General features: G+C 42.0%; 1 pseudogene across 1 annotated transcript in view; it reads left to right on the top strand.

The window, feature by feature from the left end:
* Positions 1 to 27,558, top strand: part of LOC309567502 (ABC-type organic anion transporter ABCA8-like) — a 140,998-nt pseudogene that overhangs the window by 29,853 nt on the left and 83,587 nt on the right. The window contains exons 6-10 of the transcript XR_014226122.1: positions 2,662 to 2,888; positions 3,462 to 3,600; positions 3,703 to 3,888; positions 24,830 to 24,960; positions 26,286 to 26,451. The product of XR_014226122.1 is annotated as an ABC-type organic anion transporter ABCA8-like (transcript). The remainder of the gene's footprint in view (positions 1 to 2,661; positions 2,889 to 3,461; positions 3,601 to 3,702; positions 3,889 to 24,829; positions 24,961 to 26,285; positions 26,452 to 27,558) is intronic.

The following is a 27,558-nucleotide window of genomic DNA, read 5'->3' as shown; positions in this document are numbered from 1 at the left end:
TTTTTTCTATTTTTTTATTTTGTTCTATTCTATCCTATTTTATTATATTCTATTCATAGGTGTGTGCACATGGTGTCACACTGTGTGACGCAGATTCCCCCTGCTAAACGCCCCTACAACCCCCCCCCCCCCCCCCCCAAGGCAGCTGAGGCCTAGGGGATCTCTGTCCTCAGTCCATTTTTCTCTATTTCACCAAAGCCCCTCAATAGGGCTCCTAAGGAATTGTAAAAAAAAAAATAATAAAAAAATATTATTAAAAAAAAAATTGTAAAAAATAAAATATAAAAATAAAAACAAAAAAATACTGACACCAATCTCATCCATACTGACATCGTCCTCTGCTCTACTGCCACCATCCATTGCCCTACTGCACATGTGTGTTTGAACTTTGGGGTGCACACCCTAATGCAATAGGATGCGCACACCTATGATTCAATTCTATAAAGCAGATAAATAGGAATCATCATATTTCACTTTTATTACTTACTGTATTTATTGCAATATGTTCTCATTTCAAATTCAAATTCGGAGAATTAATTTCATTATAATTTGTTTTGGATTTGTTTAAATTCGTTACTGTTGTGATTTGGATATCTGGATACATCCAAATCTCCGAATAAAAAAGATCTTAATCTGAATTTCGATTTGTAAATGATATGAAGTGCACGTGTGTAATGGACAGAAACACAAATCCTTTGGCGGTGCTCTAATTCATCCCTAAGATGTTCTATGGGGTTGAGGTCAGGACTGTGCAGGCCAGTTAAGTTCCTCCACATCAAACTCGCTCATCCATGTCTTTATGGACCTTGCTTTGTGCACTGGTCCTAATCATTTGGTGGAGGAGGGATTATGGTGTGGGGTTTTTTTTCAGGGGTTGGACTTGGCCCCTTAGTTCCAGTGAAGGAAACTCCTAAGGCACCAGCATACCAAGACATATTGGATAATTTCATGCTCCCAACTTGTGGGAACAGTTTGGGGATGGCCCATTCCTGTTCCAACGTGATTGAGCACCAGTGCACAAAGCAAGGTCCATAAAGACATGGATGAGTGAGTTTGGGGTGGAGGAACTTGACTGGTCCTGACCCGATAGAACACCTTTGGGATAAATTAGAATGGGGACTGTGAGCCAGGCCTTCTTGCCCAACATCAGTGCCTGACCTCACAAATGCCCTTCTGGAAGAATGGTCAAACATTCCCATAGACACTCCTAAACCTTGTGGACAGCCTTCCTAGAAGAGTTGAAGCTGTTATAGCTGCAAAGGGTGGGCCAACTCAATATTGAACCCTACGGACTAAGACTGGGATGCAATTAACCACTTTACTACCAGTCACGTAACCTCTACGTGATCAGACTTTGCGGGGTTATACCGGGATGATGCCTCTAGCTAGAGGCATCATCCCGGTACCGTTGTTTGAAGCCGACGGTCGGCTTTCCGTCGGTAACGATCGATGCGGCTCGGGAGCCGCTCGATCGTTACCCGGGGGGGCGGGAGGGGACGTCCCCCCCCTCCCGCCGCCTTCCGCGGCTTTGCTCGGGGCTACCGTCCCACCGGGAGCCCCGAGCACCCAGCCGGCACGTCCGCCGGCTGGATGGAGTCCCGATGAATGCCGGAAACGGCATCGATCGGGTCTCCGATGACGTAACCCGGAGGCGGCGTCCATGACGTCACGTCCGGGTTACTGTGCTGCAAAAGGCGGCAGATTTGAAAAACGGCTGTATGCAAAAATGCCGTTTTCGGCGTTTTGCATACAGGGAAGTGTAGTGGAGGGGTCTAGGGTCTTTTAGACCCTCGATCCCTCCATAAAGAGTACCTGTCACGACATATTGCTGTCACCAGGGATGTTTACATTGCTTGTGACAGCAATAAAAGTGATCAGATTTTTTTTTTTTTAAAAACCTGTAATAAAGTTTAAAAAAAAAGAAAAAATAAATAGGAAAAAAAAAAAAAAAAAAAATTTAGCCGTCCCCGTCACCGTTAGCTCGCGCACAAAAAAAAACGTATACGCAAGTCGAGCCGCAAATGAAATCGCTGTTCAAACCACACATGTGAGGTATCGCCGCGATCGCCAGAGCGTGGGCAATAATTAAAAAAAAAGAGCTACACTCTAACTCTAAACTGGTAACCGTTAAATAAATTTAAAGCGTCGCAGATTGAGATCTCTATTGACCGTAGTTTGTCGCCATCCCACGGGGGGGCGCAATTTTAAACCGTAACATGTTTGGTATCTATTTACTCGGCGTGACATCATCTTTCACAATATACAAAAAAAATGGGCTAACTTTACTGTTTAGTATTTTTTAAATGCAGTGAAATGTGATTTTTCAAATTTTTTCCAAAAAAATGGCGTTTTAAAGACCGCTGCGCAAATACCGCGTGACAAAAAATTTTGCAATGACCGACATTTTATTCTCCAGAGTCTTTGCTAAAAAAATATATATAATGTTTGGGGGTTCTAAGTAGTTTTCTAGGAAAAAATACTGGTTTTAACTTGTGAACAAAAAGTGTCCGAAATAGGGCTGGGGCTAAAGTGGTTAAAGTTCATGTGCGTGTAAAGGCAGGCGTCCCAATACTTTTGGTAATATACTGTATATTTCAATTATATTTATTTTGCTGTTTAAAGTTCGGCTTTAAAAATACAATAAAGTGAAATATTTTGCAGCACATCACAAATAAATCTATATGGGAGTCTATGGAGACCATGACGGTGGTGAAGATGAAGTCAGTTATTATTGGAAACCGGTCAACTCTGCACATGACCTCCTTCACTTTTCTCCTGAACATGTGTTTCATCTCACTGTCATATGTCATGGCGCTGCACATCACCCAGGAGAGGAGGAAGACCAGAGAGCTGATGAGGATGATGGGAGTGAAGGATCTGGCATTCTGGTGAGTGGTGTCAACCCAAATTCTACCCATTGTAGGAACGTTATAGCGTTGTATGCTGGACGCAGAAGGTGTAGAGGCTTCCGATGCCTCTGCAATGCATAATCCAACGTCCAACGCATTTTGGCACAATCGTACCATGACTAAGGCTTGACGACAGAAACGCGATGGCTGTTTTTTTACAACTGTATACATGCAATTCAATAATTTCAATTCAATTTCAATAACGAAAGACCGCTATTTGAAGTTAACCCAGTTGCCGACTTTGTCCTGTGTCCTTGTGTCTTCACCTCCTCCGGGGAAAAATGCATCTTTCAAACAGATAGGGGCTACATTTTTTCCAGTAAATGCCTGTTTGTAAAGAACTAGCCTCTCCTCCTTCCAAATTAGGTCTCGTAAAACTCGTCTTGGATACGCCCTCTGTAGGCCATGTAGTCCTATAGCACTGCAGAGTGGGGGGACCGTAAGAGGACCTGTCCCATTTTTCAAAACCTTTTGTTGAATAAACTGGTCCTGGTCCTGGAGTTGTCCTATCCTGGAAGATCTCTAATATGGTAAAACAATTTTGTATTTTAGGTTATCTTGGGGGTTGTTGTACTCTGTCAGTGCCATCATCATTGCCGTCTTCGTTACTCTGATTACCACCACTTATGTGTTTTTGGAAAGTTCCTTCGGAGTTATTTTTCTGCTCTTCTGCTTCTATGGCATTGCAACGGTAGGTCTGACCAATGTATTCCTGTGAATGCAGGTCCATTTTAAGCTCCTTTTAATGAAATGAAACAGATCTCACTAAGTAATGCCCTATCCTTACTTCCAGGTCTGCTTTAACTGCATGCTGAGCGCCCTCCTCAGGAAGCATCATCTCACAGCAATTTCTGGATTTTTCATCACTACCTTCCTGTCCGCCCTGGGCCTCCTTCCACTCTTGAAAGCCATACCCAAATCTCTGGAAGTTTTCCTCAGCATTTTTCACCCCTTCTCCTTTTCTGTTGGAATCACCGCGGTAAATAACTGTTTATTATAACTCGTTATTCTAAATTTGCAGCTCCAAGTGTTCTACGGTCATTATTATTATTATACAGGATTTGTATAGTGCCAATAGTTTGCACAGACCTTTACAACTTGAGGGCAGACAGTACAGTTACAATACAATTTGATACATGAGGAATCAGAGGGCCCTGACCATCAGAGGTTACAATCTAGGAGGAAGGGTCAAGTGACACAAAAGGTAATGACTGTGGGGGATGAGCTGATGGTGAAAATAAAAGTACAGTTGTTAGGTGGGGGAAGGATGGTCTTCTCTGAAGCGATACGTTTTCAGGGATCACCTAAAAGTGGATAGATTAGGAGATAGCCTGACAGATTGGGGTAGGGAATTTCAAAGGATGGGAGAGGCTTAGGAGAAGCCCTGGAGGCGAGCATGGGGGGAGGTGATGAGGGAACTAGGGAGCAGGAGGTCTTGGGAGGAACGAAGACAGGGGAGGGCTGGCAGCCTTAGGCCTGGGGGCCAAGTCCAGTCAAGTGGCCCATTGAATCATTGAATCAGCTCACCATCCATGCCCACCTGATTTTATAAAGGATATTGATTTTATGAAGAAAGATAAACATGATGCAATGTGGTAACTCGTACTCTGCACATTCATACCGCTCCGCTGCAGCTCTGCAAATATAACATTGTGTAGCGGTGACCAGCAGCTGTATACAGTGTCTGGCCCCTACAATAATCCAGCCCTGAGTGCGGCCTTTTTACCCGGCATCAGAGTGGCCCGGGGGGCAATTGCCACCCTGCCCCCCTTCCCAGTCCTCCCCTGAACGAAGAGAATCAAGAACTTTGGTTGATATTTTGAGACTAAATGAGTGAGGTAGCTGGGAGTTGTGGATGACTTTGTAAGTTGTTGTTAGTATTTTCCATTTAATTAGTTGGATGGGTGGCAGCCAATGGAGGAATTGGCAGAGAGGGGTAGTAGACACTGAGCGATTAGTAAGGTGGATGAGCCTGGCAGCTGCATTCATGATTGACTGAATATGTGATAACCTATTTAAAAATAAGCCAATGAGAAGGGAGTTGTAGTAGTCGAGGTAAGAGATAACCAGGAAGTGAATTAGAAGCGTTGTGGTATCGTTGGTTAGGAAGGGGCATATTTTGGATATGTTGCAGAGGTTGAGGCGACAAGCCTTGTAAAGTAATTGGATGTGGGGCTGAAAGGGGAGTTCAGCATCCAGGATTACACCTAGCACCCTGGTATGTGGGGATTGGCTGATAGTTGTGCAATTGCTCTTGACAAAGAAGTCAGGGGAAGGGGCACATGGGGGAGGAAATATTATGATTTTGGTTTTGGACAGGTTGAGTTTAAGGGAGTGGTGTGACATCCAGGCTGATATGTTTGTTAGTAAATTAGTGATGGGTTAGGAGACTGATGGAGTGAGCTGAGGGTTAGAGTGATAGGTTTGGGTGTCATCAGTGTAGAAATGGTATTATAAGCCATGATCAGCTGACCCAGAGAGGAGGTGTAGATTGAAAATGCGAGAGGTCCAAGAACAGAATCGTGGAGGGCCTCGACTGAGAAAGGAAGAGGAGAGGAGGAAGTAGAGTTGTTACTCACACTGAAAATGCGGTGGGATAGGTAGGATGAGATCCAGCGAAGAGAACAGTCATGGAGACCAAAGGAGTAAAAGTTTATGAGGAGGAAGCCAACGGTATCAAAGGCAGCTAAAAGGCCCGGAAGTAGGAATACAGAATAGTGTCTATCATCATCAACCAATCAGAAAGCAGCTTTCATTCATTACCCAACTCTGCTTGGATGCCCGTAATGAGTGCGTACCTGCCTTTTGTCTGCCAGTTTGTTAAAGGATCCCCCCAACTATTTGTTACATATAAATTGTCTCGCTAAACAGTTGCAGATCGCTCTTTGATTGGTGGTTTCTACAGTTCTGACGACAGAGCTGTTCCCCTTCCCAGACTCAAAATTGGCCATCTTATATCTCAAATGAGAGAAAAAAAGTAATTGTGGAAGCAAATTTAAGAGCTCTGTCAAGGGAGAACATCCAGCTATGTAGAGAACAGAGGAACCTACAGATTGCTGGAGGAACCTTTAAATGATGAAGCAGTAAGGTTGCCAAAGATTTGTTGTGTAGTGAAATACTGTCTATTGACTTAAGGCATCCAATGCTTCCACAGACATGCCAAACAACATTCACCTTTGTATCTGCTCAATTATGACTTCACAGGCACAGGTCATCAAATATTCCAGATGCATATGATCATTCATCCTCACCTGGGCTTCCCGAACATAAAACATCATCAGAGCAGCCCAACCTGGCTGTTCAGCTTGTGGATAGGTGATGGTTGGTTTTCAGCCCCTAGAGTGATAGTTTGTTGTCCTCTAACTTCCAGATGATGGACTGAACTTGTCTGAACTGTTTGTATCTATTAACTTTTGTCAATTGTGTTAGCATACAAGGTTTGTATTTAATCAGCAACAACCACTGTATGTCATTGCTGTGTGCCTATTACATTGTATGACCACTAGATGGCAGTGTTACATTTGTGAGTTCATGTTTTGTCTATGCCTCAAAAGAGTAATAAAAAGTATAGTTCCTGCTCCGAAAGAGAAAGCAGCGTACAGTGAATCAACAGACTGTCTGCCTGTGCTTTGTTTAGCCCCAAAAAGGTTATATCTAACAGGTTATGGGCCCAGGACATGTTACAGAAGCCCAGGATATAATACAGATTACCGCTGTATATAGCCAGATACAGTGAGCTAAAGCAAGTGAGTACAGGAGACAGCAACAGAAAGACAAACAGCAGAAATGGCTGCTGCCATCCCCTCAGCAAATTCTCCATTGCAAATCTGACAAATCAGAACTACCAATCTTGGAAATTCAAGATGAAAATGCTGCTTATAAGAGAAGGTACGTGGAAATGTATAAATGAATCAAGACCTGCACAGCCCACAGAGGAGTGGTTAGACAGAGATCAGAAAGCACAGAGCACGATCTCCCTGTGCATAGATGATGATCAAATCATACATATATGTAACTGTCAGACTGCTAAAGACATGTGGGAAGAGTTATAGAAAGCACATGAAAGAGTTAATCTCAGCAATAAACTGTATTTAATCAGAAATCTCTATCAAACTAAGCTACAGAAAGACCAGGACATGCAGGACTATATAAGACAGACCTTAGAGATGGTGGAGAGACTGAGAGAGATTGGAGAAGAGATAAAAGATTTCCATGTTGCAGCACTGTTATTAAGTGGACTTCCTGAAAGTTATGAGACACTTGTCACAGCACTAGATGCACGTCCAGATGATGATCTGACACTGGAATATGTTAAAGGCAAGCTTGTGGATGAATACAAGCGCAAAACTGAAAGCATGAGTAATGTGAGTGTGTGTTCAGAGACAGCTTTAAAGACAAAATTCAAAAATAAACACAGTAACGTGCAGCCAGAAAAGCGGGAATGCTTTGTGTGCAAGAAACCAGGACACCTAAAAGCAGATTGTAGAATCTGGAAAGCTAGAATGCAAAAACAAAGTGCATTACAACAAGCTAAGAATGTCATAGAAACAAAGGAGTATGCATTCGGATCCAAAAATGGTGTCACCTCTGTGCAAGCATGGTATGTGGACTCAGGTGCTACAAGTCACATGACAAATGACCGAAGTTTCTTCACTCAGCTTGATGAAAGCAAAACAGAAGGGATAACTACAGCTAATTGACAATTTATGAAATCAGTGGGAATAGGAGATGGCTTTCTATACTGTCCTATCTCTTCAGATATCACTAAAAAGATCCATATGAGGAATGTTCTGTATGTGCCAGATCTTGAAAGCAACCTTTTGTCAGTAAAGAAACTCACTAACCAAGGCAATGTAGTCACATTTCAGGGTGACAGTTGTATCATAACAAAAGGGGATTGCTTGCTTGCAAAGGCTAAAATCATAGATGAACTGTATCAGCTGAACTGCAGTGAAATGGTTAAAATAGCCAAAGAGGATAAACATTCAAACTGCATCCACACTTGGCACAGACGATTGGGGCACAGAAATTCTGATACAATAAAGAAAATAGTTGAGAATAACTATGTAAGTGGTATTAAGATTAATCCATGTGATCACATAATGATTTGTACCAGCTGTATTAAAGGAAAAATGGCAAGGACACCTTTTCCCAAGCAGACCAACAGCAAATCCCAAAAACCTCTGGACTTAATACATTCAGATCTTTGTGGTCCAATGAAAACTATGACTCCAGGAAAGAAAAAAATACTTCCTGACCTTCATTGATGATTACTCCAGGTATACCACAGTATTTCTACTTCACAATAAAGATGAAGTGCCAGAGAAATTAGAAGAGTATCTCGCTCAAGTAAATAATATTTTTGGCGGAATGCCCAGAGTACTACGAACAGATAATGGCTCAGAATATACAAGTGGTAAAACACAAGCCATTCTCAGGAAGCATGGAATTATGTTCCAGACAACAGTTCCATATATTAAAAGGGAAATGGTGTAAACACAGGATGACGCTGTGGACACCTGAGTTAGTACGTGCCACGTCCTTATCAAATGTTTATAGAAGGAATAGGGACAATGGACTTTATTGGCACTGACAACCAGACAATTACGTCGTAAAAATAAAAATATTTTATTGAAAAAATCATTAAAAGACATATATAAGTATGTGTACCACCACAGGTGCAAGACATAAAAAATAAATCAAAAAACATACACATTCAATACAAAAAACATACATTTAAAAGGCATGTATAAACTCAATAGCCATAGCCTCCAAAACCCTCTGCGTAAACCAAAAATACCGTGATAGAGCTATACAAACTGGAAGTTGTGGAAGAGCCCTAGGGCTATTTCTGATACAGTAGTATAAAGCTTGTGAGCCAGTTCATCAACGGTAGAGGTAGGGAGGCTTAGTATTTGGGTATTGAATTCGGTCAGAAAAAACTCTACATGTTTCGCGCAGTTAGCGCTTCTTCAGGAGTTTAAGTATTAGCTGAACAATTCTATAAAAGTATAGAAAAGAAAAAATGTCAGAATTATATATACACATATGCCATTAAACAAATATGCACATACATATGTATGTTATATCTTCTTCCAAGGAGAAAGGAAAGGGAATGAGAGGGGAAGAAAGGGGAAAAAAAAAAAAAAAAAGGGGATAGGAAATAAGAGATAGAGAAAGGGAAAAGAATGGGAGAAGACAAGACATACAATCGGGTAATGTCCATAATTACAAAGACCTGACTGGGTGAATTGTACTTTAACTTACCGATATAACAGAATTAGTAGCAAAGTGCACAAAAGGCACTGTTTTCTATTAAAAAGGTTCAAATGCCTGTGCCTGCAGAGCAGACAAAGAGGAGCAGCTGTCCGAAAGTTGCCTCAAAACACACCCCAGACACAACGGAAAGAGGTATGTATAAAGGAGGTGGGGGGATATTTAGGAACACGGTCCTTGATCTGGTAAGAGAGAAACACGAATGTAATAATTAATGATAATTAAAGAAAAAAAGGGGGGAGGGGGGGAAAAAAGGGAGGGGGGAGGGAAAAGAGGAAGGGGAAGGAAGGGAATTGCTCGTAATTATTGGAAGGTATATTGGTAAACATGTACGAGAGCAGGGATATTAATATCCAGTCTCTTACCCAATCAAATAAGGCAGTGTAAATGAGGTCACGAAAAATATAGCTGGATGCTGTTTTGTATAGATGCAGTCACAAACAGGTCCCGGAAGCGGTAATTCAGAATTCCCTGTAAACAGAGCCAATGCGCCAGGGTAGTATCGCAACCAGAGAATGTGAACAAATATTAAAGGGGAAACAGCAAAGCAACGGGGAAGCAATGTACAACAAAAACCAGCTAATGTAATGTACATCTATAAAGGACTGCACCATACTATATCCTGTTTGTTCAATGTACAGAGGGCAGAATGGAGAAAAAAAAAAAAAAAGGGGGAGGGAAAAGAAAAAAGGGGGGGGGGGGGAAGGATGCCACAAACATACCTTAAAGTATATAGTAGAGCGTAATCACCCCGGATACCTAGGTAGCTTGTACAGTGATGTCTTGCTCTGTGTTAGATGGGCCCCTACTGGTGAGTAGGGAACCAACTCCTAGGGGTACAATATATACAAATGGAACTTTTAGGGCAAGGTATATAGATATATACCAAAGAGCATAGAAAGGGTGTATAACCATGTTACAACAAAGGGGCCAAAGAAAGAAAGGGAGGGGTTCGGAAATGGCACAGTCCCAAAAGGAGTACTCACCTGTATTTATGTTAAACGAGTTTACCCTAAATCCGGGGGGAGCGCCGGCTGGAACGGCCGTGACCTCAGAGAGCTCCAGACCGAATACTAGCTTCGGTCTGGGCTAAATACCCCCCAACTGCGTGAGTCGACACGCCGGGATGGAGTGTGACGTCATCGCAGCCCGGCAACGAGACCGCCCTCTGATGCTGCTCGGGGCGGGCATAGCAGAGAAATGACCATTCACCGATGCAGCAGGGAAGAGGGCGGGTCCGAGAGGCGAACAGGTCAGCCTCTCATGACGCGCCGTCCACTAATAGGAAGACCGGAGCAGTGACAGGGGCGGAAGTCTCCCAATCACAGCCCCGGGCTATCCCCACCAACGAGCCGCCCCAGATGTAAAGGCAAAGGGAAGTGTCCCTAAAGCGGAGATGGAAGGGGAGGCAAAGCCCCTGTGAGGTGACGGCGCCACCAGCCGCACCTCCAGGCAAAAGAACGGAAGAGCCATCCCAAAATGCTGACTCCGCAGGCAAAGGCATTAAAAACCCAGAAAAGGGCTGAAATTGCCAAAATAAGGAGCAAGTATAAAAAACTTTCAGTACAAATTAGAAAAGAGAAGGATATTGGTATTGAACCAGTATATAGAGAACCCTAAAAAAGGAAATACTACAGGTGAAAAAGGAAAAAAGGGGGAAAAAGGAGGGGGGGAGGAGAGAAAAAAAAGAAAAAGGAGAAGAGGGGGAGGAAAAGAAAAAAAAGTGAAAACACCCCAAAAACTCCTGGGGTTCAACAATATTTCAACACAGAATAAACCTTATTACATATATAAGCTAATAATCAAGTTGGGAGGAGAGAAAGGGGGGAACCAGAAAGAAAACAAGGGAAACCAGAAAAAGAAAACGTTTTAAAAAAAATAATAATAATAAGAGGTCATATCAATAATGCGTTATGCATGTTTGTTGAAATCGCAAGAGATGGAATAACGCTAATAGCATCAAATATTATTTTCTATAAAAAAGGTCTATATGACAAGATTTCATTAAGGCCGGGTGGTGTTGTTGCATTTAAACGTTCGATCCAAAAAAACTCTTTTTGCAAAATTTTCTTGTCCCAGTTGCCCCCTCTGGGGTCTGGGGGTATGATCTCCAATACTATGAAGGATATGCAAGAAGTATCATATCTATGGTAGAGGTCAATATGGCGACTTATAGGGGTAATCATTTTGCCCTTCCCAGAATAATATACATGATCATTAATTCTTTGTTTAAGCATTCTGATGGTCTTGCCGATGTAGAATGCTCCACACCGGCAAGACGCAAGATACACTAATCCCTGTGTTGTGCAGTTTGCAAAGAACCGGGGAATAAACGCATCACCATTGGGTAGACAAAACTGCTGACCCTGCCTAATCCATGGACAGAATTCGCATCTATTGCATCTGTATATTCCAAACGGATTGCGTTGACAACTTTTTTCTGGATTATAATGGGAAGATACCAGTTTGTCACGGATAGAAGGAGCTTTCCTAAAAATAACTTCGGGATAGGTGTTAGTGTATCTTGCGAGAATATTATCTTGTCTGAGAATATGCCAATTTTTTGAAAGAATGTCTCGCAGTTGCTGAGACTGAGAGGAGAATTTTGTGATAAATTTAACCGTCTGAGGGTTTTTATTCCGATCTTTTGGACAAAAGAGCAAAGTTTTTCTGTCTTTTTGTAATGCTTGATTATATGCTTTACGTAAAAGGGATCTACTGTATCCTCTTTCGAGCAATCTGTATTGAAGTTGTTTTGCCTGCTTTTTGAAGTCCTCAATATAGGTACAGTTTCTCCGCAATCGAACGTATTGCGCATATGGAATACTTTTAACAAGAGCAGATGGGTGGGAACTGTTCGCATGGAGCAGCGTATTGCCAGCAGACTCCTTGCGGTATAGATACACTGGTCCCTGTCTATAAAAATCTGTAGGTCTAGAAAGGCCACAGATTTTGTGTTAAATCCGAGTGTAAATTTTAGATTGTGATTGTTGATATTAAGTTGTTCGACGAATTTCCTGAGATGTTCTTCCGTGTTTGTCCAAATGACAAACACATCGTCTATGTAGCGATGCCAACAAAGCACCGAATCGATGTACTCTGCATAACGATCGTCTGTCCAGAGTTTGCGCTCCCACCCCCCCAGGTACAGATTGGCGTACGATGGGGCACAGCATGTCCCCATCGCAACACCCTGTACCTGGAGGTAGTGGGAGCCCGCAAACGTAAACCAGTTATGTGTAAGAATATATTTCAAAAGCTCAATGATGAAATCATTGAATTCCCATTTTTCTCTATCTTCCTCTCTCAGGAACATTTTAATGGTATCCAATCCCTTGTCATGGGGGATACTTGAATAGAGGGACTCTACGTCCAGGGTGACCAGAAGGGCACCCTCAGGGACGTAGAGGCCCTCTATCTGTTTCAAAAGATCTAAGGTGTCTTTCACAAAGGACGGCAGTCCCGTTACGTGTGAGGTTAGAAAAAAGTCAATAAACTTGCTCACATTTTCTGTCACAGAGCCAATGCCAGATATGATTGGTCTTCCCGGTGGTCTAGTGGCATTTTTATGTATCTTAGGGAGGGCGTAGAAGGTGGCTTCACGTGGATGTTGAATATTCAAGAATTCATAAGTACTCTGATCGATGAGGCCTTGGTGATAGGCCCCACCGATCATTTCCTTTAATTCCTGAATATAACGGGTGGTTCTGCTCGAAGAAACTCTCGTGTACCATTCCTTGTTATTGAGAATGTCCATACACATGGTTACATAATATTCCTGCGTCAGAACCACCACGTTCCCTCCCTTATCTGCTTGTTTTATGACAATGCCCATCCGTTTCTTAAGGGTGGATAGTGCTTGTAGTTGTAGTTTAGTAAGGTTAGAAATACCTCTATTAAAGCAGGTATTTTTGATGTCACTGACACTTGCCACTAGGAAGGCCCATATGTTCGAATTTGTGGGTTTTTTTTCCCCTTTCTTCCCCTCTCATTCCCTTTTCTTTCTCCTTGGAAGACGATATAACATACATATGTATGTGCATATTTGTTTAATGGCATATGTGTATATATAATTCTGACATTTTTTCTTTTCTATACTTTTATAGAATTGTTCAGCTAATACTTAAACTCCTGAAGAAGCGCTAACTGCGCGAAACATGTAGAGTTTTTTCTGACCGAATTCAATACCCAAATACTAAGCCTCCCTACCTCTACCGTTGATGAACTGGCTCACAAGCTTTATACTACTGTATCAGAAATGGCCCTAGGGCTCTTCCACAACTTCCAGTTTGTATAGCTCTATCACGGTATTTTTGGTTTACGTAGAGGGTTTTGGAGGCTATGGCTATTGAGTTTATACATGCCTTTTAAATGTATGTTTTTTGTATTGAATGTGTATGTTTTTTGATTTATTTTTTATGTCTTGCACCTGTGGTGGTACACATACTTATATATGTCTTTTAATGATTTTTTCAATAAAATATTTTTATTTTTACGACGTAATTGTCTGGTTGTCAGTGCCAATAAAGTCCATTGTCCCTATTCCTTCTATAAACAGTTCCATATAACCCAGAGCAAAATGGAGAGAATGAACCGCACACTGTGTGAAAGTGGGAGGAGCATGCTATTTGATGCTGATATGCCAACTACATACTGGGGAGAAGCTATCACAACTGCATGCCATCTTCAAAATCATTTGCCGGGAAAAGCAACAACAAAAACTCCATATGAACTGTAGAACAAAAGGAAACCAGATTTAAGACACATCAGAATTTTTGGAAGTAAAGCCTATGTACACATTCCAAAAGAAAAACGTACAAAATGGGATGCATGTGCAAAAGAAGGTGTGCTTGTGGGGTACAGTGAATCTCAAAAAGGATACAGGATTTTACATCAAGACACGAACAAAGTAACAGTCAGCAGAAGTGTGATTATTGATGAAAGTTCTGTGTGCTCAAAGTTTGAACAACAGACTCAAACTTTTCAAACTGAGAAAGAATCAACATCAGTCACTCAAGAAAATAAGGAAAGTGATACAGAAATAGAAATAACTGCAGAAGAATCAGAAACTGAACCAGAAATACCTTCAGTCAGAAAATCAACCAGAATCAATAAAGGTGTTCCAGCTGAACGTTTATCTTACATAGCTCGCAGAGCTGTTCAAACTGAACCAGGTTCATGGAAAGAGATGCAGAAACTGCCAATGCATGAGAAACAAGTATGGTATAAAGCCGCTGATGAAGAAATGACATCACTCAAAGATCTCCAGACATGGACACTTTCAGAGCTACCTCAAGGTAAACATGCCATAGGATCCAAATGGGTTTTTAAAACCAAATGTAACTCTGAAGGGAAAGTTTGTCGGTACAAGGCAAGGCTGGTTGCTAAAGGTTACTCACAGAAGTTCGGTGAGGACTATGATGCTACTTTTGCTCCAGTTGCTAAATAAAGTACTTTCAGAACACTAATGACAGTGGCTGCCATGCGTACAATGATTGTGAAACATCACGATATTAAGACAGCTTTTCTTAATGGTGATATTGAAGAAGAAATTTACATGTCACAGCCAGAAGGATATTTGAAAAAGGGACAAGAGCATCTTGTCTGCAAGTTGAATAAATCTCTTTATGGCCTTAAACAATCAGCTCGAGCATGGAACCTGAAGATTAATCAAGTTCTACTAAATGAAGGATTTTTTTTTTTAATTCCAATATTTTATTATTTTTCCACACAACACGTTCACATACAAACAATATCTGATGTTCATAATATTCAGAAAGCTTACTGCATAAATGTCCATTCTGATCAACATATAAATCCCTAAAGGAGATTCTCCCAAGTTTCTACAGAAGTGGGGGAGAGAGAGAGGGGGAGAGAGAAGAGAAAAAAAAAAAAAAAAAAAAAAAAAGGGGTAGGATTGAACAAAATCCTACCCCTTTGTTCCTTCTCCCCTTCACTTCAGTGAGTAGTGATACCCTACTTTCAAAACGCAATCCACCCGGTGAAGATTACAAATCTTAACAAAACATAGATGTGGTTACATGTTAAACCATAAGTCAAAATGTGCTCTCTCTTTCTCTTCCATATGTTTGTTATTTAGTTACCCCTAGTGCTCAAAAAGTGAGCAAAAAAAAAAAAAAAAAAAAAAAAAAGGGGGGGGGGGGGGGTAGGTCAAACAGGCACCTACCCATTTGTTCCACCCCCCCTCCCTGCACATCAATTATTAGTGATACACTTCATCCTTACCACATTCCACCCAGTGGAAAATACAAATCTAACAGAACATAAACGTGATTACATATTAAAACCATAAATCAAATATACTATCTCTTCCCCTTCAGTATATTACTATTCAGTTACCCCAAGTGTTTAGGAAAAAAAAAAAAAAAAAAAAAAAAAAAAAAAAAAAAAAAAAAAAAACTCCACCTTCATATTCCCCCAGACACTTTGAATCTCCTATCCTCCATAACTATTCTCCTAATTAAAATAATTGATACACTTGATATATCCCATCCTGCAAAAAGAGAGAAAAAAAAAAAAAAAAAAAAAAAAAAAAAAAAAAAAAGAAAAAAAAAAAAAAAAAGAAGAAAAACGACATTCCCCCCTACCCTCCGTTTCCCATCTCCTCTTCTCGCAGTCTCAGGTACTCTTCCGAGGCTGTATAAATGGTCCAGGGCTGCCAGCAGATGCGGGCTTTTTCCTCCCTACTGTTACGTGCTGCTATTAATGTCTCCATCCGGTATATTTCGTTTACCTTAGCGAACCAAGTTTGTAATAATGGAGGTGTAATTTGTCTCCATACCCCAGGGATGCACGCCTTGGCCGCATTAAGCAAATGGATCAACAGGGAATTTCTATATTTCCTGGTTGATAACTTTGTCAAGTGCAATAGGCATAAAGCCGGATCTTCTCCCACCTCGATTGTAGTGAGATCCTTAATCACTCTCGCTATCTCTGACCAATAGCCTCTGATCCGGGGACAAGACCAGAAGATATGAAGCATTGATCCCCCCGTTTCTCCGCATCTCCAACAATTGTCAGGGTTTTTTTTTTTGTCCATCTTATGCAATACTACTGGGACTCTGTACCATCTCGTCATAATTTTATAACTAATCTCCTGGTATCTATTAGCTATAGAGGCCTTATGTGCGAGTGCTAATATTTTTTTTATTTGTTGCGGGTTAAAATTAGTTCCTAGTTCTCTTTCCCATTTGACCATAAAGGGTAATGCTTGTTCGTCCTGTTCCTTGGTCAGAAGGGAGTAAAAGAACGATAGAGCATGTGGAATTGTATTACCTCCTTTACATAGAGTTTCGAAAGATGTCAGGGGCCGAGGGGAATATCCCTGTTTCTGTAATTTCACCAAATAATGTCTAATTTGGAACGCAGAAAATATATCCATCGTTTCCTCTGACCCGGTCATAATCTCTCTCACCGTAGGGGGATTCTCTTGCGTCCATATATCTACCAGTCGTGTTTTCCCTCTCTGTGATAGGATTCTGATCATGCCCTTATTATGACCCGGCAGGAACTCTCTATTTCCTACTAATGGTAACATAGGGGATATTGGAGGTGCAATCTGTACTTTTTTTTGTATACTTCTGCATACCTTCATTGTAGTCCCTATCGTCGGGTGCGAGAAGATAGGGTCGCCAGAAGATATCGGTACCCAAGGGCCCCAGGGAACTGGGCTTTCTGTCAACGCATTTTCCAAGCTTACCCATTGTTTAGCTTTCTCATTGCAATGCCAGTCAAGCACCCTTGTAAGATGTATTGCCCTGTGATAGCGTTTCAAATCCGGCAGACCTATCCCCCCTTGGATTTTAGGCCGGGTAAGAATGTTTATTCCTATTCTTGGAGTTTTATTAGCCCAGACAAAAGTTCTCATCAAGGTATTCATTTGCATAAAAAAATATTCTGGAATTTCTATTGGCAGAGCTTGTAATAAATAGAGCACTCTTGGGAGTATATTCATCTTCCAAGAGCTGCTTCTACCAAACCACGTCAAAGCCAGGGTCTGCCACTTCAAAATATCTTTTTTAAGTGTTCTCAAGAAAGGGGGAAAGTTAGCCTCAAATAGATCTTCTGTTCGGGGTGTGATATGCACTCCTAGATATATAAATGACTTTGTTGTCCATTGAAGGGAAAGAGAGGGCTGCAGTTCCCTCCAAATCTCCGTTGGAATTGTAATATTCATTGCCACTGATTTTGCTAGGTTTACTTTAAATTGTGAAAATTTCCCATATTTCTGCATTGTTTCTAAAATTAAAGGCAGCTCCTGTACTGGGTTTGTTGTAAAGAAAATTAGGTCATCCGCATAGGCCGCTAATTTATGGTACCCTCCCCCCATGTGTAACCCCTTGATCTCTGTGTTTTTGCGGATTAAGCACAAAAGAGGCTCTAGCGTCAGGATGAAGATTAACGGCGACAGCGGGCAGCCTTGCCTTGTTCCGTTTTTGATTTCGAAAAAATCTGATCTCCATCCGTTTACATTCACTGCAGCTGTAGGTCCAGAATACAATGCCATGATATTTGTTCTCATTCCCTCTCCCAGCCCAATATGTGACAGGGTGGCCTCGATAAAATCCCAGGCCACCCTGTCAAAGGCCTTCTCGGCATCCACCGATAGGAGCATTAAGGGCCTATGTGTGCGCTGGGCGTAAGATATGAGATCGATTACTCTGGTTGTGTTGTCCCTTGCTTCTCTTGAGGGGATAAATCCCACTTGGTCGAATTGCACTAGCTGTGGGATATATGTTATAATTCTATTTGCAATGATCTTAGCAAAAAGTTTTGTGTCCAGATTTAATAACGCAATAGGGCGGTAATTTCCACATAAGGAGGGATCTTTACCCTCTTTATGTATTAAGGAAATGTATGCTCGAAGGCTGTCTCTAGGGACCTGATTTCCTTTAGAAATGTTATTGAAGTGAGCTAATAAGGGGGGTTTTAACTGGGACCAGAACTGTTTATAGTATGGTAAGGTTAAACCGTCCGGGCCCGGAGCTTTGTGGGGTTTATTTTGATTTATAGCATAATCTAATTCTTCCTCTGAAATGTCTCCTTCCATTGCCTCTATTTGTTCTTTCTTTAGTGAGGGCATCCCAGAAGATTCCACATATTCCCTTGCTCTTATAACTTGATCTCTGTCTCCTTTATCTACTTCTCCCCCTGTGTTTATATTGTAAAGAGATTGGTAAAAATTACCAAACTCCTTCACAATTTCTTCTTTCCTTACAACTTTCTCACCCTTTTTTGTTTGTATCTGAGCAATTGTTGTTTTTTTTTGAGGTCCACGTAGCGCCCTTGCCAACATGGCCCCCGGTTTATTGGAGAATTCATATATTTGCCTCCTCATGAGTGTTAAACTTCTGATTGTTTTTTGATATAGAAGGGTATTTAGTTCTTCTCTAGTTTTAGTAAGATCATGCAAATGTACCTGCGCTAATGATTTTTTATGCATTGAACTAAGTTTTCCTAGCTGTGTCAACAATTCCGATATTCTCTTTTCATATTCTTTTTTACGCCGTGATCCTAACATCATTAACGTCCCCCTAATAACACATTTATGTGCTTCCCACGTCATAGACGGTGACATCTGCGTTCCATTATTTTCTTTGAAGTAATTTGTCAAAGCGAGTTCTACTTCTGTTCTTATTTCCGTGGATTGTAAAAGGGATTCATTTAATCTCCATGTGGGGGGTTTTGATGGTACAGAGTCCAAATCCAGTACTATGTGTACTGGAGCATGGTCCGACATAATAGGCGTTCCAATTGCAGTAGCTTTAACCCTTCCCAGTTCACTCTGAGGGATCATGAATCTATCTAACCTTGAATACATGTTATGCGATGCGGAGAAATACGAGAAGTCCTTTTCACCTGCATGCATAATCCTCCACGGATCAATCAAATCGAGAAGAGAAAGTTCTTTTCTCAGACCATTGAGTTTTGCATAAGACAGGTGGGAGGAGCCTCGTGAAGTGTCTAGTAGGGGTTCTGCCACATAATTCCAGTCTCCGCCCATTATCAGTATTCCTTCCCGAAAATCAAGGATCATCGGTAATAGCTGCTGTAAAAATGTTAATTGATTCACATTTGGGAAGTATACATTGATCAGTGTTATTACCTTTTGTCCCACTGTACCCTTTATCATAAGGTATCTTCCCTGTGGATCTATCTTTGATTCCCGGTGTATCCAGTCTACTTCCTTCGCTATAACCATACTGACCCCTTTTGATTTTGATATTGGTGAGGGGGCGTGGTATGCCCATGGATAAAATCTATTGCACAGTTTAGGTATATTATCAGTTTTAAAGTATGTCTCCTGGAAGAAGGCTACCTGCGTATGGCCCTTTCTTATGTCATTCAATACCCGCATGCGTTTTTCGGGGGTAGATAGACCCCTTACATTTAATGAGGTCATCTTTAAACCTGCTCTGCCCGCCCTGGCCATTTTACCTCCCCCTCCTCAATCCCCAGTAACTTTAACTTATTCCACCTTTTCAATATAAGGGGGCGGGGGGGGGGGGGGGAAAGAGGGGAGGGAGAGAGAGAAAGAAAAGAAAAAAAAAAAAAAAAAAAAAAAAAAATGGAGGGATGGGATATATCAATGCTCGATCCTCACTGTTAATCTCCTGTTTTCCCTAATTGTCAAACCTTGACCGAAGCGCAACTATGCACTTATCTACTCTCGGGGCGAGTGAGAAGGTCGTTCCGTGGGACCTATACTATTTATAGGAAGCGAGAAGACAAAAGAAAAAAATGAAAAAAAAATCACAGGAAAAAACAACCCAATACAATAGTCTTCCCACTTCAAACTATAAGCGTTGCTCCCTGAGGACCGGCGAGCAGCCGCTCCGACTTTACTTATTTATGAAGAGCAGGACAGCACGAAAGATGTCTAAAAAGATTGATTTAAGCCCAATACGTATGGTCCCTCATTGAGGGGGAATTATCCAATTGTTTATCTGGCCAATTAAAGGTCTATCCCCCCCTTATGGTCGGTACAAAATACCCAATTCTAGTCTGTTTCGTGCTATTCCTGCTCCCCAAGCCATATTACCTGTTCCCTCTAGGCTAAAAAGGGAAATCAAAAACAGAAAACACAACATTTTAGGTCCCTCTATTCGGGGGTGAATCCCCCTCGGTGTGTACTTCATTTCCACGGCCCAATGTGGGGTCTCACCCCTTTCGGGGTGTTAGCCCCTTCTTATAGGCCCTTCCCGGGCATATGGAGCCCCAGGGAGTCTTTGTATCCCTGCAACTCCAGCCAGTCCGGCACCACTACAGGGGGGGTTCCGAGAAATGTAAAAAGACCCGGTAGTTGATCCGGCCACCGTAGAATGTAAGAACTATCTTTTTTAACCACAATTAAATGGAAAGGGTGGCCCCAATAGTATTTGGCCCCAGCGTTCTGTATGGTTTCCAAAACTGGTTTTAAGGTTGCTCTCATCCTAAGTGTCTGTCTTGATAGGTCCGGTAACAGCCGTATTGTTGAACCTTCATAATCAAGTGGGCCTTTTCTCCATGCGTTTTTCATAATTCTTTCCTTAATTGAAAAGTAATGGATCCTTATAAGGACGTCCTGGGGAAAGTCTATTCCCATGCTTCTGGGGGCTTTAACCCGATGGACTCGGTCTATTTCTATCTCCTCATTTTGAGTGATTTCTAAGAATATATTTAATATAGCCATTACTTTAGTTTTTAAATCTGGGCCTTGCACTGCGTCCGTTAACCCCCGAAGGCGTATATTGTTCCTTCTGTTTCTGTTCTCCCCATCGTCTTGTTGGAGTTTCAAGATCAGTAATTGCCTAGCTAAATTTTTATGTGTGTCTTCCATATGAACCACTCTAGCATTTAAAGCGTTTGTCTCCACTTCCACCGTTTCTATTTTTTTAGACATTGCATCCATCTGTCCTTTAAGAGAATTGATTTCTTGTGTCAATGCCAGGACAATTGAGGATGCCATTTCCGACATGTCCTGTTTTGTGGGTATAGCTGCCAATAAGTCTTTCAACTCCACGTTTAAACTGTCCTGTGTTCGGGAGTTTTGGGGGGTAGGGGAGTCAGTTCTCTGCGTGTTTTTGTCCGTCCCTTGCTGATTGAGATTCCCTAATGGGATTTCAGCAGGTTCCCGTTGATTACTGCCAGTTTTTTTTGAGGCATTTATATTAGCCGACCCCGAGCGTGTCTGTGCCATTTTGGAATAAGAAACACTTTCTTCTTGTGTGGGGGGGGTTCGAATAAAGTACTGAGAAATGTCTGTATGTCTCACCGGCGTGTTAACAGCCGCTCTCTCCCCTTCCCCACTCATAGACCAGAATACAGCTTTTGTCCACCCAGTGTATTGCTTCGGCTGTTTTCTCAGGAGTCAGTTCCCCCTTTTAGAGAAATATTATTTTAAGGAAATTCACTTACAGTTCCGAAGTGATGTCTGGGGCTGCTTCTGATCACCTTGGCATCAGACTCTCCTCTAACTAGGTACGGCTCGCTGCGGACCTCCAGGGATCGATTCGGCTCTGTGTTTAACAGCAGGGCGATACGGATCCCGGGTTGCTCCTTTGGCTCACCAGGCTGTCTGACTCCCGTTCTCTCCCCTCACTCCTCTGGATTGAGCAACTGCTGTGTCCTGTAGGGAACGCCGGCTTCTTTCCCCAGAGCGGCCGCTCACCAGCGCACACGGAGCCCCGCCACGAGTTGTCTCACGGCGCCATATCCTCAGCCACGCCCCTTACAGGGAGGATCCGAGGCTACTAAATGAAGGATTTACAAGAAGCAAAGCTGATCCGTGCCTATATGCTAAACAAGTAGACACTGAGTGGATGTATCTGCTAATTTATGTAGATGACCTGATCATTTCTCACAAAAACGACAATGAAATTGCAAAGTTAACAGGAGTACTCAACAAGCACTTTGAAACTAAAGACCTAGGTGAAGTGACATATTATCTTGGAATTGACATCCAGCGTGAGAAAGATGGAAGTTTCCTGTTGAATCAGAGTGCAAAAATTGAATCTATTCTTCAGCAATTCAATATGACAGAGGCGAAAGGAGCAAGCACACCTATGGATACAGTCTATCCAAAGTTAGAAGGAGAAGATGATCTTCTCACATCCAATGAACAATACAGACAAGCAGTGGGGGCACTTCTCTACATTGCAACCACTACACGTCCAGACATTGCAGCCAACATGTCTCTTCTTTGCAGGCGAGTTGATAAACCACGTCAAAGAGACTGGAATGCGATCAAAAGAGTTATGAGATATCTGAAACAGACAAAAGACTTAAATTTGAAACTATCAGCAAGTGGTGGTTTAAACCTCGTGGGATATGTGGACTCCGATTGGGCAGGTGATCACAGCACACGCAAATCCACAAGTGGTTACTTATTAAAATTGGGAGACAGTCCTATATCATGGTCCAGCAAGAAACAGATGTCAGTGGCATTGTCCTCTACAGAAGCTGAATACATATCTGCAGCTTATGCCAGTCAAGAAGTTGTGTGGTTACAGAAATTACTCAAGGATCTCAGGGAAGCAACATCAGAACCTACCGTCTTATTTGAGGATAATCAGGCTTGCATTAAGCTTGCAACAAGTGAGAAAATTAATGGAAGAACCAAGCACATCGATGTCAGACATCATTACATTCATGACTTAGTTGATCAGAAAGTGATTGTACTTGTGTATTGTGAGTCGGAAAAAATGATTGCTGATGCTTTGACAAAGCCACTAGCTAGAACCAGATTTGTGGATCTTAGATCAGAAATGGGATTGACATAGATAGTAGTTGTTGAGTGGGGGTGTTAGCATACAAGGTTTGTATTTAATCAGCAACAACCACTGTATGTCATTGCTGTGTGCCTATTACATTGTATGACCACTAGATGGCAGTGTTACATTTGTAAGTTCATGTTTTGTCTATGCCTCAAAAGAGTAATAAAAAGTATAGTTCCTGCTCCGAAGGAGAAAGCAGCGTACAGTGAATCAACAGACTGTCTGCCTGTGCTTTGTTTAGCCCCAAAAAGGTTATATCTAACAAATTGCCTACGGCTCTGAGGGCTGTGTACGATTCAAGATACTATATAAAATCAGCTCATGGTCACTTGTTAGACCAGCCTTTCTCAGGATCTAAACATGGAGGAACCATTGTAATAACTTACTAGTCTCAGGGAACTCAGGTAAGAATAATGCTTATATTTGTGGTCAGTGGGAAGAATCCTCCTTGCAAATATATAGAAAGATCATTGGTGGGCAGAGGGGAGAACATCCCCTTTCATTGGTGGTCAGTGGGAAGAATCATCCTTACATTGGTGTTCAGAGGAAAGAACCCCCCACCCTCTTACAGATATCTAGAAAGATCATTGGTTGTCAGTGGAAAGAATGTCCCCTTACATTAGTAGTCATTGGAAGATTGCCCCCTACATTGGTGGTCAGTGGGAAGAATGTCTCTTACGTTGGTGGTTGGTGATAAGAATTTTCTTTACATTGGTGATCAGTGGGAAGAATGCTCCTTAAATTGGAGGTCAGTGGGAAGAATGCTCCTTACATTTTTGGTCAGTGGAAAGAATGCTCTTTACATTGGTGGCCAGTGGGAAGAATGCCCCTGACTTTGGTGGTCAGTGAAAAGAATGTCCCTTACATTGGTGGTGGTCAGATCCGGGGTCAGGTTCGAAGACCAGTAGCTATAGCAGTCGCAGGTCACACAGGAACCAGCAGGATAGGAACACTGGTTGGTCACCCAGGCAGATGACGTAGGCTCACCTGAGGTGCGGAGTCTAAGTACTAACCGGTCTTCACCAGCACTCCTGAAGGTGGAGATGGATTTTGCTGCGTGTTAGCACCAGGTCGCGGTCCTCAAGATCGCCCCACCAGGAGGTGAGCAAGTCAGAGTCCAGTAGCAGATAGGGATAAAGCTGAAGCGTAGTCAAGGAGTAGCCAAAGGTCGGTAACCAAAAGTTGCAGGTTGGGATCAAGCAGAAGAGTAGTCGAGGAACAAGCCAAGTGTCGATAACGGATGGTAGCAAAGATACGGACGGCAGCAGGAGAGACTAGCGAGATATCGGCTGTTGAAGGCATAATATTGTGGCAACCAGGAAGTGCAAAGACATGGATTATATCAGGAAGTTCATGGGAGGAGCTGTCCAGGTAGCTCAGCGAGTAGAGTCATTGCTAGACACCATGGAGGTCCCAGGTTCAAGTCCGGGTCCTGACAGTACAACACAGTAGTTCTAACACTCATCAGTCTGGCGGGTGGTGACTCTGATCTTTGTTCTGTTGCAGAGCTACACCATCCAATGAGTCTTCAGCATCCAACGTTATTCCAGGTGTGAAGGTCTCCTATTCCCCCTGCTGAATTCTGTGGTTCAGCTATGACACCTCTGCAGGGTCACAAAAAGTGATGTGGCAACCAACAGATGGACAAAAACACAATGGAGGACACCTGGAAGTTTGTTGGATTCCAAAGGTTCTTTGGCCAGTGTAGAGAACAGAGTCACCATCCTCCTCACTGCTAGGTGGGATAACTGTCATTCGCAGTAAATCTCTAGCAAAATAGTCACTTTAAGGTCCTGTTATGTTTGGAATGACTCTTGTATTATTGGTGTGAAATGTGTGTGTTTAATTACGGCTTCTCTGCCTTCTCAGGGCATGCACATGGAAAATGACCTTCTGGGCTCCTTCTTCTCAGACCTCATGGATGTCCAGCATCATCTACCTGACTATAGACTCTGTAATTTATATCGTCCTCACTCTCTACTTTGATAAGATAATTCCAGGTAATGGTAGTTTGCTAATATTTTTTTTTTTCTTTTTTAAAGGATTTAGTTGAAGAACTTCGGTGAATCCCCAGTATACAGCCTGTGTCCCAGCTTGTGCAAGAAACATCTATGAGATGTAGTGGAATAGGAGTGCCACACCAACAATTGAGAGTCCAAGTATATTTTATTTAACCATAAAAACTCCTATTTGATAAGCCAACACATGTCGAGGGTTTTGAGGGTCTCCCTTCATTAGGAATTAGAAGCATTGACTGTAGGATAAGCAATACTTCAACCAAATTAAAACTTGCTCATCTATAACATTTGTCAGATCAAACAAAGCATGATGAACCATAGCTACTAAGCCTTCTGAGCCATGGTACACTGTATGGTGTTTGTCCTGGCAGAGACTGGAGGTATCTAATCCAGGGTTTGGTTTCCAAACTTTTTCAAAGTGAAGTAGTTTGTCCTGGAGGACACTGGCCAATTTTTCATTAATCATGATTAAAGAGATTTTGTGTTTGACTAGCGCGAGGTTAATCACAGGGGATTTCCATGCTTGCGTTATGGTGATTTTAGCTGCAAGAAAGATAAAGAAGGCTAGGGTTCTGAGATGTTTGGGTAACTCACTCGATAGGTCAGAGAATTATGCCGTCTTAACATGTTATGGGCTATACATCCCGATCGCTGAATATACCAGATTAAATATTCTAGTCCAAACCTTTGAACCTTCAGGCACGTCCACCAAATATGGAACATATTGCCCTCCTGCCTGCACCTCCTGAAACAAAGGGGTAGGGCTTTGGGGTAGATCTTAGCTGCTGGAACGAGATACCATCAGGACAATACTTTATAATTTCCCTCCACCAGGGAAGTATTAAGGATTTCTTTGTGCACCATGGTCTACCATTATAACCAAACGTCCTCCTCTTTAGCCTCCCCCAGGTCTCACTCCCATTCTAATTAGTAAAAGAGTTTAAAGACCTGGTTCATGAACGGAGTCTTGACAGGTACATTTTAATTTGTCGATTTACTACTGCTCTTAGTAAGCAGTGCTTACTGTAAAGTCACAGCTCTTAAAGGCCCCATTTCTTTTTATTTGATCTATTGAGATGCATACGTATCCAGGATTGGCTCGATGCAATCTGGTGATCTGGGAACCCCTGTTTCTGATGCCACTTACATACAAGTAGTGGAGAAATGGATTTAGAGAAACAGGTCTTGGGGTAAAAAGTGTACTCTAACAGAAAATAGATCAAATTCTGAAGGAACAACACGAGCAGTTAAAAGCTTCGTTTTATTTTGGTCTGGAAATGCACTTTGAACATGTCTTCTGCCACTAGATAAATACGGATTGAGGCACGAGCCCCTGTTTTTCTTGAGATCTTCATTTTGGTTGAAGAAGAAAATGACCCCCGTACCGTTCGGAGAGGAAGGAAGGGCCGAGCCTGACTGGGGGGACCATGCTGAAAAGGTTCCTGCTGATCTGCTGGGAAAAGATGTGATCAGGTATTCATCTTCATGGTGTAGGAACCTCTATTTTTTTATTTATTTTATTTCAGGTACTTACATAGCACTGTCAATTTTACACAGTGCTTTGTCTATCCATTGTACATTCACATCAGTCCCTACCCTCAAGGAGTTTACAATTCTAAGGCCCCCTAACTCACATTCATACATACTGGGGCAAATTTAGATAGGACCCAATTAACCTACCAGCATGTCTTTTGAGTGTGGGAGGAAACTCATGCAGGCACAGGGAGAACATGCAAACTCCAGACAGGTAAAGATGTGTTGGGATTTGACCCTTTTTACTGCTAGGTGAAAGTGCTAACCACTACACCACTGTGCCTCCTCTAGCTCTATAGTAGACATCCAACACAACAAATTTCTCTGAAATGTATCCACACAGCTAACCATATCATGGCAAACATGTTATAACTTCTTTTATATAGAAGTTGTGTAGCAATAAAGGTAGAAAAGACAAAAGGAATGTAACTTTGTCTCCTTTTATGCCTGTGTGATTTATACTCAAGTCTCAGAATAAAGGTGCCAAGAAGAGTTTCGGAGAGCCTGTTATTGGAGGTCCTGGGAAATTTTCTTTAAAGTTCTTTAAACCCACTTTAAAGACTTTTACCTATAGGTAAGCCTATATTAAGAAACACCAAGACTGAGATAATAGTGACCGTATCACCAAAATATCGCAATCACCCTGCGCTTTATGGAAAGAAATTGATAAAATATGTCAAAACTACAAATGGTGGCTTGACATATAGCTGCTGCTTTAAAATATTACAATAACCAAAAAACATGTGTATAATCCTCTATAAAGTCAATGCATAAGAAAATTCAACACATAAGCAGCGCTTGAGAACCCTGTACAAAAGTCCACATCAGTGAATGAGACAAAGTCCATAGGAGAGTGAATCCACGGATGAAGATATAGGAAAAAAAAACTTCCACCACACCACGTGTCCCCCTCAGGTATTGCTCACTCACCAGATAATAGAGTAATACGAGCCATTAGATATCCTCCTGAATCACCAGATGCTTGTCACTCCACGATATTTTTGGCACAGAATCTCCCCAATCCGTATACCATATATCTAGCGATCC

This window comes from Pelophylax lessonae (genome assembly GCF_965119305.1).
Source record: "Pelophylax lessonae genome assembly, chromosome: 11".
Taxonomy (NCBI): domain Eukaryota; kingdom Metazoa; phylum Chordata; class Amphibia; order Anura; family Ranidae; genus Pelophylax; species Pelophylax lessonae.
The sequence above is the reverse complement of the archived record's forward strand: the minus strand, read 5'-3'. Positions and strand labels throughout refer to the sequence as shown.